The sequence below is a fragment of the Durio zibethinus genome, chromosome 22 (assembly GCF_047325235.1).
Source record: "Durio zibethinus cultivar Kanyao isolate XHJ-2024 chromosome 22, ASM4732523v1, whole genome shotgun sequence".
NCBI lineage: Eukaryota > Viridiplantae > Streptophyta > Magnoliopsida > Malvales > Malvaceae > Durio > Durio zibethinus.
This window is the reverse complement of record NC_143183.1, coordinates 16,492,233-16,505,185: the sequence shown is the minus strand read 5'-3', so window position 1 is coordinate 16,505,185 and position 12,953 is coordinate 16,492,233. Positions and strand designations below refer to the sequence as shown.

Sequence of the window (12,953 nt, the reverse complement as noted above, 5' to 3'; positions counted from 1 at the left end):
GAATGAATTTTCTATGCAGTGGCTCATAAAAAAGTCATCAAGTCAAAGATAAGGGAGAATTTTCTTTACGATTCTTTTACTATAACGTTGCTATTGCTCAATCACATAAAATAATTATGTATGAATCATCTCTACCAATTAAAAATTAGTGAAAATTTTAATTATTTTATTTAAAAATGATAAATAAATTTTTTATTAAATCTATGATAAATATTTATTTAAATCAATTTTAACTTTTAATTAATTTTTTAATTATTTTATATTTAATTTAAAATTATTAAATTTCAATTATAGATTTAGTTTGAAATGCATTTATCATTCTTAGATTAAATAGTAAAAACTTTCAATGATTTTAAGTAATGGAGCCGATCTTTTTCTCCTACATAATATTATGATAGATATTATGTAATTTTCAATTATAATTGATTAATTATAATATAATAATTATAAATGATATCGGATAATTACAAAAAATTAATCCGATAAACAAAATTTCATCTTTTTTTTTAATTCGCAGCTCAACTTAATTGGTTCGGTTCATGCATACATCCTTAAAAGATGATATACTTTAAGGTTCAAGTCTCCTCCTAAACTTCATCTATATTTGAACCTTGTAGTTTGGAGTTGGGGTAACCATTACAAAACAGGGAAATTGCACTAATGAAGAACAAAAGGAAAGATGAAGACAAAAAGGAAAAAACTCTACCTTACATGTTCACATAGCTATAGCTAATAATTACAATTTTCTTCGCTCAGGAGAAGTTATCTCTTTGTTATATCATCCTTCTTGATAGTGAAATCCCAGAGATCTCCACATTTCTCATTAAAATCCCATATGCTCATGGTATTGTAGTCATTGATTAACTTATCACGAGCTCCCCTTTCCATGTTATATATCTGAGGCTCAAAGTGATGGGGCTTATCCGGTTTATCCATCTCAATTATACAAAATATAGCTGTAAACACAGCAGCTCCAATGAACAAGTACTCCCCCTAACATAAAATTCATGAAACAGAAACTGTCAATCTAACTCTGTTGCCTGATTTTTGTTTTTCAAAGAATAGCTAAATGAATATTTTGAAATCAATTACTGGAACATGGAAAAACATTCCAGCAGCAATTGCAGGCAGGAAGAGCTATGAAATAAACCCTGCATAATAAGATAGATCTTCAATTCCAGTAATTTAGTCATTTTTTTAATGGCATGAAGAATCTATGTTTCCAAATTAGTTATCAAGGATCAGAGATATGTAATTGATACCTTGGAATCCTGTAGGAGGTTCTATAGCCTCAATGTCATCTGCAATTGCTCCACAAAATGTTCCTGAAATAAGGATTCGAATAGAAGTAGGAACTTGATTGATCACAATGAAACTAGACCCCCATTAGTTGATAAAACAACATCAAATTTCACTCAACTTCATATCTGAATTATGATATAATCAAAAGCAACAGAACAGAAGCATTGGAATCAACCAATATATTTACATAAGAAAAATGTATGCTAAAAGTGTAGCATCTAATCCTGTATGGGGAATTTTTGAGAATCTATTACAGTATATATATAAAGACATAAATCTACACTTTTAAGATCCTTTTTCTTAGATAAAATTTTGAAATATTTGAATCAAAATTGTTAAGCATCCAATTTAGCTGTAAGTGGAGAAGTTTAACTTGAATATAAGATTACAAAAAATTAAATATTTTATTAGATGTGAGATGACACCACTTAATGGCCCTCATCATGTGTAAGAGGGATAGAAGAAGCCTATTGACGAATTTAGAAATAGCAACAACAAGGAAATCTTGACTTTGATACTATATTAAAGATCATATTTGGTATACAAGATTATAATAGGATATGATAAGATGATATTATGAATAAGATTAGATTAAATAATGTCATCTTATGTTATGTTTGATATATGTAAGAATTAAGATAAAATAATTTATTTATTTGTAAAAATTATCTTTTTTTCAAAATTTATATAATTTAAATTATTGATATAATTTTTAAAGGTATAATTGGACATGTAAGTTTAATCTCACAGATTAAAAATAATCATCTCCACTTGGAGAGGATTGAGTAATCTTATGCCAAAAGGATATTAATGCTTCTCGCAATCTCTATCTTTTTCTTTAGATATAAATGAAACATAATATAAGATAATTATCATCTTATTCTATTAATAATCTTATGCATAAAACATGACCTAAATTTTTATCTTAAAACTAATTTACTGTAAGTGAAAAGCTAACTTGAATATAAAATTATATATTTATTAGATATTTAATAATATCACTTTAATAAAAATGAATAATATATTATAAGTTAGTGTGATGTTCACAAAAAGTACACTTGCCAAGTCCTAGTTCAAATCTAATGAATAAAGACTGTAGATACCCAATTTGGTCTAGGGCCAGATCAATTAGGCCTAGTTCAAATGGGTTGGTCCACTTTATTTTTTTATTATTTTTGTATTTTATATTTTATTTTTATTCTATATTATATATATTTTTATCTTTTATGTATTTATTATTACTATTTATTAATATGTATTTATTTTATTTTGTTATTATTCATCTATTAATTAATATATTATCCTTATTATTATCTTTTTTTTTTTTTTATTTTATTTTTTTCTTCTTCTTTTCTTCTTTCCTTTTCCCGATTGGAGCTAGATTAGGATAGAAATTTGAGTACGGGATTCAATCAGAATCCAGATTGGATTCAAAGATTGAATCCCAATCCAAAAGGGAATAGGGATTGATCAGAAACCCTTCTGATCAATCCCTATAAATATATCCACGGATCAAAGGATTGGAATACAGAAAAAGAGTTGCACAGAGAAAAAAAGGCAGACAAAGAAGAAACAGAAGCTAAAAAAAGGGTTTGGGTGTGTTAGAACAGTTCTAGGAATCAGTGAGAATTTTTTAGAATTTTTTTTGGCAAATTTTTTTTTTGGAAATTTCTGAAAAATTTTCAGACTCCGGTTGAATTTTTCGATTAAGATTGAATTTTTTGGCGACTATCCGGCCAAGTTTGAAGTTTTCGACCAACTTCCCAGTTTTCGGCTACTTTTTTCAGAAATCGATCAATTTTTCGATGAATTTTCGGTGAAAAACCTAGATTCCGACGAAATTTTCAGAATCCGATAAATATTCAACCAGAGTTTTTCAGGTATGTTAGAGAGAAGGGAAAGAAGAAGAAGGAAGACAGAGAGAGGAAAGGCTCGGTTTACTAAAAAAATGAAGGAATTGACCTTTTATACATGCGAAAAATGACGTCGTTTTGGCATTACTGTGTCAATAGGATCCACACGTTTTGAAATCGGACGATCCGACCCGAGCGTCGACCCGCGTTCAACCCGTTTCTCCTAGCCGTTAGTCGAGCTGAGCCGAGTCGACACCCTTGAGCCGCTTCTCCGAGCCGTTTTTCTTCCTTAAGTCGAGCCGAGCCGTTCTCAAATTTTTTTTTCGTTTATTTATTTATTATTATTATATCATAATTGTTTAATTTTTTTATTTTTTTATTTATTTTCATTTTTATTTTATTTATTTTGTTTTATTATTTTATTTTTTTTAAATAAAATTATTTTTGAGAAAAAGTTGAAAGTATCAATTTTCTTTAAGAATAAATTTTCGAAAATGGGATTTTAAGAAAAAGTTGAAAGTATTAACTTTCCTCGAAATTAAAAGTTTTCAAAAAAATATTTTTAGGAAAAAGTTGAAAGTATCAATTTTTTCGAAATTAAAAGTTTCCAAAAAATATTTTTGAGGAAAAATTTTTCCTTGTACAAAAGCAATCATTTTTTTTTTTTTATTTCCTTTGAATTTTCTTTAATGTTAAATAATCCGACGATGGAGCATCTGCAAGAAAAACAATAGTTTTCTTGCATACTCTTGAAGTGAATGGATTTTCTCAATTTTTTGCTAAAAGTATTAGAGTTAATTGAGAATAATTTTCAATAGTTAATCACTTGATAAATTTTTAAGGCTTATTGGATAACACAAAATTAAGTTGATACCATCTTTTGATGGGCGTTGTGAGGGTGCTATAACCTTCCTCACGCGTAACCGAACTCCCAAACCCTGCTCTGGTTAGTAGACCTGAACCTATTCTTTTAGGGACCCTTAAACTTAGATGTTCCCTGAAGGGATAAATTCTTTAGGTGACCAATCGCACCGAGATAAAAAAGATTGATAGCGACTTCTTCAAGTCAATGTCTAGTGATAGATCCCTAGATCTAGACGTTATGACAGCTTGACGACTTCGTTGGGGACTCTGAGAGTCAAGCCAGCAAATAAATTTGTGTTATCCAAAAGCCTAATAAAATTGAACCTTTTATATAGATTTTTTGTTCATTCATGTTTATTTACTTTATTAATTATGTCATTCATATGCATATGCATAACATGAGCTCTATACCCGAGCTCTATACCCGAGCTTCGTCCCTCTAGGAATGAGTAAAGTACATATTGCTTTCATGAGGTTTAATGCCTTCGTAGTGGTTAGCGAAATACTCCCACTCAAATTGAACCTTTTTTGCTTGTAGCCTGTAATAGGTGAGGATTAGAGTGCCTTACTAGTCTGTGACGAATAATGATGTAAGAAGCAATTTAAAAACCTTTAGACTTTAACCTTGAACCACATATAGTGAACCTTAGAAGTGCCTAAACCTAAGATAGAGCCTTTTCTACCCAATGATAGGTATACCCTGAAACTAGGACACAAAAAAGGTGTTTATCTAATCATTTTGATTGTCTGACTTTGTGCATCTTCATTATCATATGTAACATTATGCATCGGCATCACTTTCAGTTCATCTGTGAAACTAACTATGTTGCTTGTCTGATTTTGTACATCTGTATTATTTTTATGATCATTTTTTAACATCATCATTTGCATCCATTTCATATTAGATTTCATCCATGAAAATATACATTTCATTCATGCATCAATGTATCATACAGCATAGCATAGCATTTCTAATCATAATTGTGATACTAAAGGTTCAAAGATAGCTCCATCTAGTGAGAACCCTATCCATCGATACAACACAAGATTCAGAACCAGATAAATAGAGCAAAAAAATTCTCACCGATTTGAAAAACTGGAAAAAGCTCAAGAAAAGATTGAGAATGAGTTAAGTAAAATTTTGGATGCTCTCGACAAATTAAATAAGGGTAAAAGAGTTGAAGAGAATACAAGCCAACAAGTTCTCCTATTACAAAAAGTGGCTGACCCTTTGTACCATTCAGGTTTTGGTCCACCTCAACCCCTGTCTACATAAGAGGTTCCACCATCACACTTTGCATAACCTACATATCCTACATATCCTGAGATGCCATCAACCTTCAACTCAGGGCATTATCATAGCTATGTAAATCCTTTCTTTATTGAAAAGGTAATTGAACCAATTCAAATCCTTGATCTGAATGAACTGAAAGGAAAAGACAAGGGAAAGATAAAAGTGGAAGCTCAGGAAAACTCTAAAATTAGTATGCTAGAACAAAGGTTACGGGCTGTGGAAAGAATTAGTTTCTATGGTTCAGTTGATGTTACTGGGCTTTGCTTAATCCCTGATGTGATCATTCTTCCTAAGTTTAAAGTACTAGAATTTGAAAAATATGATGGCACAAAGTGTCCAAAAACTCATATTACTATGTATTATCGAAAGATGGCAGCCCATGCTCATGATGAAAAGCTACTAATGCATATTTTCCAAGATAGTCTTACCGGTTCTGCTATTAGGTGGTATATCCAGTTAGACAGAACTCGCATCCGTTCCTGAAGTGACATGGCCTATGATTTTATCAGTCAATATCGACATATCATAGATTTGGCCCCTGATCATTTGTCTTTACAAAACTTGAAGAAAAAAGCCAATGAGACTTTTAAAGAGTATGCCCAGAGGTAGAGGGATATTGCTTTTCAAGTACAGCCTCTTCTAACTGAGAAAAAAATTACATTATTGTTTGTCAGCACTTTGAAGTCTCTCTATTATGAAAAGATGATAAGAAATGCAATAAAGAATTTTATCGACATGGTGATCTCTAGAAAAATTATTGAAAGTACCATAAAAATGGTAAGTTGAAAGGAAGAGAAACCAAGAAGGCATCAAAAAATAAAGAAACTGAAGCTCAAGCTGTGAGCTTTGATAGACAACAATTTAGGGGTTACCAACCCTATCCACCTCAAGGTTACTCTCCATACTATCTTGCTGTGAATAATGCCTCATCCTACCCATACCAACTAGTTCCACAACCACCTTATTCATCCACATACCGATCAATTTTTAACCCTCAAGATCTTACATATAGCCTTAACATTCAAGCTCCTATAAGAGACCAAATTCGCTTTACTAACCCAGCAAGTGGTTTACGAGAGCAACGGATTACTCGAGAGAAACCTGTATTTGATCCAATCTCTATGACTTATATGGAGTTATATCGAGAACTCTATAATAGCCATTTGATTACCCCCAGCCATGTGGAGCTGCCCAAATCACCTTATCCTAAGTGGTATGATCCTACAGCTCACTGTGACTAACACTATAGAATTACTGGCCATTGCATTAAAAATTACACTACTCTAAAGCATGAGGTGCAACAGTTAATCAAGGATGAAATGGTAAGTTTTGATAAAAAAAAAAGCAACAAGGGAACATGAGTACAGAGATTAGGGAAAAATTATAGAAAAAAAAACTTTTTAGACACTGGTTTGAGGATGTGAGTGAAACAAAAAAAAGACAAACTAATTTAATATGGATCTAAATTTTTAGTCGAATGTTACTCATTGACAGCGAGTGGAGAGAGCTTGTTCTCAAGAAGTGAATTTTAATTATCTATCTTGTAATTAAACAGAATATCGATCATATTCCAACAGCTACAGTTGAAGATATGGAGCTTACGGTGGTTGCTGTTCAGTGAGCTCTTTCTAAAAACAAAAGCAAAGATTAGGCTTCAGCTTCTGGCTCTGTTCGTGCCAAGTATTTACGGGCCATCATTTCCAAAATAATAGGGAAAAAATCTGAATTAACAAAGCTTGAGCAATTGATTACGGAAAATCACTTGATGAAGCAATTTGGGACATTGATGATGTTGCTGGATGTTTTGAGTACTATACGTACCTTGCTGAAGGTTTAAATACGAAGTAAAATGTTGTTATCTCTCTTCCTATTGAGACATTTAAGAGTTATGTGCTTAAAGAACCACTTGGGGTTGTTGGATTGATTACTCTATGGAATTATTCACTGTTGATGGTCGCTTGAAAAGTAGCTCTTGCTTTAGCTACAGATTGTGCTGTAATACTGAAGCCTTTCGAGTTGGTATCTATCATCTGTTTGAAGCTAGCTGACGTGTGTAGGAAGGTTGGTTTTCCTTCAGATGTCTTGAACATTCTGACTGGATCGGGCTCAAAAATTGTGATTCTTTTGGCATCTCATCCCAATGTTGACAAGATTGCCTTTACTAAAAGCACTATAACATGGAGCATGATAATGGAAGCAGTCGCTCAAATGGTCAAGCCTGTATCTTTAAAACTCGACAAGAAAAGCCCAATCATTTTATTTAAGGATCAAGAATATAAAGAGTCGTAATGAATCAATAGGACGAGATAAAAATCCTTCACCTGATTGCATAGGGGCATAATTTTAAAGAGGATGTTAAAACTGGTTGAATGCTACTTGTCAATCTAAGAGTTCTTTTAAAGTAATGTTAGGATTTCTTTTTTGCAATATGATTTCACTTGTTATCATCTTAATAAGGACAAGTTAATACATTTTATTACATTTTCTCTTTCACTCGATCGTTATTCCATGCCCTATTACCTTTCATAACTTTACATTCTCATTCTCAAATTTCAGATGATGAATATTTAAACAATGATAACAATACTTCTGGGATTTAATTTTGAGATCTCATCCACATTAATATGAGGAGATGATTTGAGCAAAAAAGTAAGCTGTTACCAGAGGTGAAATAGATATGTCTTGAAGATGTGCAATCTTTTGTACATGTTCATGAGCTTTGTTCAATAGATGATATTCAAAAAAAGTATTCATAATTGAGATGAAAAATGGCCATTTTTTTTACCAATTGAAAAACTATCTATTGCTACCCCTTTGAGCCTATTATAATTTTTTTTGAGGAACCTCAACCAAGGATCACCCTCTACACTGGGGGGTAATTTTTGAAAAAAAAATCATAAAAGGTCTCAAAGATGGAAAGAGAAAGAAAAATAAAAGATAAAATAAATGCCGCACATGATTTGGGGTAAATAATGAGAATCTTTTGTGTGAGAAAAGAAAAAAATAGTGAAATGATGTGGGGGCAAAATGCCAAGTTGTATCAAATGATCATTTGGTCTTGAACCTTTTTAATACATATTTTGAGCTTATTATATCCATTTCTTTTATGACCCTTCACCTTGACCTACATTACAACATTAAAAAATCCATTTGGATCAAGTATGAATGTTTAACTTGAATGATCATATGTTGAGCGAAGGCATGCTCATGATGAAACAATAGAATCATGCTACATTGTTCTAAAGTTTGATGTGTGGAAAGATATCAACAATGGATGAAAAATGAGAAAAAAAAAAAAAGATGATGGAAAAAGAAAAAAAAAATGAGAAAATAAAAAAAAGATTCAAATTGAAAACCTGAAAATGTGATTTGGGTAGAAAAGATCTAGGTCAAATGGTTCACATAGATGAAAGATCAAAGACATCTGAAGATCTCTCAAAGACTGGGGCAAAGTTCATCAAGCTCAAAATGACTTCAACAGTAAATGAAATAAGTTTTTGAAAAAGAATCTTAGATTAATGTCGAGAATTGTCTGAATATTCATCATTTGGATATACCATTCATCCCAATGACATATATCCAATTTATTTCCTTTCTCATTTATTTTATACCAAAATAGATCTTCATTGATTATCTTTACCATAATTCATCTTGTGTTCTGTTATTGTTACATCCCTAGAATAAATCAAGAAAATATATGAGTGCATTATAATTGTCAAGAATCGAAATGATGATGAGTGAATGATAATGTGCATAAAAAAATCTTGCATTCCTTTAAAGAGAAATCTAAGATGATGATGGTAATAAAATGAAGAAATGGTAGAAACCTAAAAGAAATGATTTGAAAGGATATATGATGTGGCCAAATGAAGAATATGATGATGGATTGGACAATAAAATGAAGATGGGGTAAATCTTGAAAAGTGGTATAACCAAGTGATGAGTACAAGAATGAATTGGTCGATATGACTCGCAAGTTATGATTGAATGATGAAAACAATCAGTGGATAAAGTTTATTTTGGAATGGTTAATGCTGAGACACTTATGAGTAATGACTCAGTGATAGTGGATGAAACTTGTTCTGAAATTTTTTAGTGTTGAGAAGTCTATGAATGGTGGTCAAGTGATGATCGATTGATGAAACTTATTCCAAAGTATTGAGAAACTGAACAAGGAAGACTTATGAAATGGTAGAGTTTTGAGAGCCATATTATCGTAATTATTTAGGATTTCATAACATTATTAACATTCGCATTACATGTATCATGGTGGCATCGTCGCTTGAATAGTACATGCACATAATTTGATGAATTAAACTTTGTTTGGACATGCATGGCACTATGAGAATATAGGTCACCACATTTACATCATTAAGAAGGTATTTGCATCTTTGGTCATAACATTCATTCATACAAAATTTTGAGTCACTTGAAAAAAATTATGAATATTTTGATGAGAATTTTTGAGAAATAAAATGAGAATCTTTGAGTTTCAAAATGAGAATCTTAGAGGAGTGAAACCCTAAAGTTCGTCGAATGTGAATCTTCAAACTAAAATGAAAAGTTTTAAATTTTTGGATGTGAATCCTAAGCTTGCCAAATGCGAACCTTTGAAAAGCCTTGAACTTTTGGATGTGAGCCTTCAAAATTCAAATGAGGATCTTTGATGCGAGTCTTGCAAGTTGCAAATGCAAATCTTGAGATCTTGCAAATTTGAATGAAACTAAAATTTTGAGAATCAAAATTTAGTAAATTTTTATGAAGTTGGAAGGTTCTTGCGAATCTGAACCTATGAATGTTGAACTCAAATTGTGAATCTTTGAGTTCCCATTACAAAATTCCTTCAATCACGATCTATAACTCCTTTGGACATGATTGTCAAGGAGCCATTTATATTCCAAAGTTTCGTTGCCTCTGTTTAGAGGAGCAATTTACTTTCCAAAGTTTCATTGCCTCTGTTTAGAGGAGCAATTACTTTCAAAAGTTAAGGTGTCTCTGTTTAGAGGAACAATTTATATTCCAAAGTCGTGGTTGCCTCTATTTAGAAGAGCAATTTACTTTCAAAAGTTGAGGTGCCTCTGATTAGAGGAGCATTTTATTTTTTTCAAAGTCGTTGTGCCTCTGATTAGATGAGTCATTTACTTTTCAAAAGTTGTTGAGTCTCTGATTAGATGAGCCATTTATTTTTTCAAAATCATTGAGCCTCTGCTTAGAGGAGCTTTGATAAAAAAAAATAAAAAAACAAAAAAAATTACCTCTGTTTAGAAGAGCTTTGTTTATTTTCAAAAGTCATTGAGCCTCTGTTTAGAGGAGCTTTATTTATTTTTCAAAGTCGTTGAGCCTCTAATTAGAGGAGCTTTATTCATTTTCAAAGTCGTTGAGCCTCTGATTAGGGGAGCATTGTTTATGTTTTTCAAAGTCGTTGAACCTCTACTTAGAGGAGCCTTGATCAAATCTTAAACACAAAAAAAATAAAAAAAAAGGTCGAGTTGAGTTTTGAATGGGTGTCTACGTCTTTGCGTAATTTTTGTTTCACAGAAAATGTACAAAGAGGGGCAGCTGTAGACACCCAATTTGGTCAAGGCCTGGATCAATTAGGCCTAGTCCAAATGGGTTTGTCCATTTTGTTTTTTATTATTTTTGTATTTTATATTTTATTTTTATTCTATATTATATATTTTTATCTTTTATGTATTTATTATTTACTTATTTATTATTACTATTTATTAATATGTATTTATTTTATTATATTATTATTTATCTATTAATTAATATATTATCCTTATTATTATCCTTTTTTATTTTTATTTTTTTTATTTTATCTTTTTTTTCTTTGTTTCTTCTTTCCTTTACCCGATTGGAGCTGGATTAGGATAGAAATTTGAGTGCGAGATTCAATCAGAATCCAAATTGGATTCAAAGGCTGAATCCCAATCCAAAAGGGAATAGGGATTGATTAGAACCCCTTCTGATCAATCCATATAAATAAATCCACGGATCAAATGACTGAAACATAGAAAAAGAGTTACACAGAGAAAAAAAGGCAGACAGAGAAGAAACAAAAGCTAAAAAAGGGGTTTGGGTACGTTAGAACAGTTTTAGGGATCGGTGGAAATTTTTTAGAATTTTTTTTGGTGAATTTTTTTTCTGGAAATTTTTGAAAAATTTTCAAATTCCGGTTGAATTTTTCGATGAAGGTTAAATTTTTCGACGACTATTTCGGCCAAGTTTGAAGTTTTTGGGCAACTTCTTAGTTTTCAGCTACCTTTCCAGAAACCGATCAGTTTTCTGGTGAACTTCCGACGAAAAACCCAAATTCTAGCGAAATTTCTAAAATTTGGTGAATATTCAATCAGAGTTCTTCGGGTATTTTAAAGAGAAAGGAGAGAAGATGAAAGAAGACAGATAGAGGAAAGGCTCGATTTACTGAAAAAATGAAGGAATTGACCTTTTATACACGCGAAAAAAGACGTCGTTTTGGCGTTACTGTGCCAATAGGATCCGCGTATTTTGAAATTGGGCGATCCGACCCGAGCATCGACTCGCGTTCAACCTGCTTCTCTGAGCCGTTAGCCGAGCTGAGCCGACACCCTTGAGTCATTTTTTCGAGCTATTTTTTTTCCTTAAGTCAAGCTGAACCGAACTGCAAGTCGAGCCGTTCTTAGGTTTTTTTTTTTGTTTATTTATTTATTATTATTATTATATCAAAATTGTTTAATATTTTTATTTTTATTTTTATTATTTATTTATTTTATTTTATTATTTTATTATTTTTTTTAAATAAAATTATTTTTGAGAAAAAGTTGAAAGTATCAATTTTCCTTAAGAATAAATTTTCAAAAAAGGGGTTTTAAGAAAAAGTTGAAAGTATCAATTTTTCTTAAAAATAAATTTTCAAAAAAAAAAGGTTTTGAGGAAAAGTTGAAAATAGCAATTTTTCTCGAAATTAAAAGTTTTCAAAAAATATTTTTGAGGAAAAGTTGAAAGTATCAATTTTTCTCGAAATTAAAATTTGAAAAAAAAATATTTTGAGAAAAAGTTGAAAGTATCAATTTTTCCTTGTACAAAAGCAATCATTTTTCTTTTTTTTTTTTTTAATTTTCTTTGAATTTTCTTTAATGTTAAATAATTCGACGATGGAGCCTCTGTAAGAGAAACAATAGTTTTCTTGCATACTTTTGAGGTGAGGGGATTTTCTCAATTTTTTGCTAAAAGTATTAGAGTTAATTGAGAATAATTTTCAATAGTTAATCACTTGGTAAATTTTTAAGGCTTATTGGATAACACAAAATTAAGCTGGTACCATCTTTTGATGGGCATTGTGAGGGTGCTATAACCTTTCTCGTGCGTAATCGAACTTTCGAACCCTGCTCTGATTAGTAGACCTGAACCTATTCTTTTAGGGACCCTTAAACTTAGGTGTTCCCTGAAAGGATAGATTCTTTAGGTGACCAATTGCACCTAGATAAAAAAGATTTGTGACGACTCCTTCAAGTCAATGTCTAGCGATAGATCCTCAGATTTAGACGTTATGACAAAGACAATGTATTAAAATTCTCAAAATTCTCAGGTTCCATCACACCATCTAGAGTCCCACTTTAGAAATTAGAAGTAGAAATGAAATGAACTTACAGAGTTGA

At 31.2% G+C, this 12,953-nt stretch overlaps 2 pseudogenes; one reads left to right on the top strand and one right to left on the bottom strand.

Annotated features, from left to right (window-relative positions):
• Positions 1-634: 634 nt before the first annotated feature.
• Positions 635-5,804, bottom strand: LOC111307112 (photosynthetic NDH subunit of subcomplex B 5, chloroplastic-like; annotated as a pseudogene).
• A 799-nt stretch (positions 5,805-6,603) lies between these two features.
• Positions 6,604-7,602, top strand: LOC111307361 (aminoaldehyde dehydrogenase 1, peroxisomal pseudogene; annotated as a pseudogene).
• Positions 7,603-12,953: the final 5,351 nt, after the last annotated feature.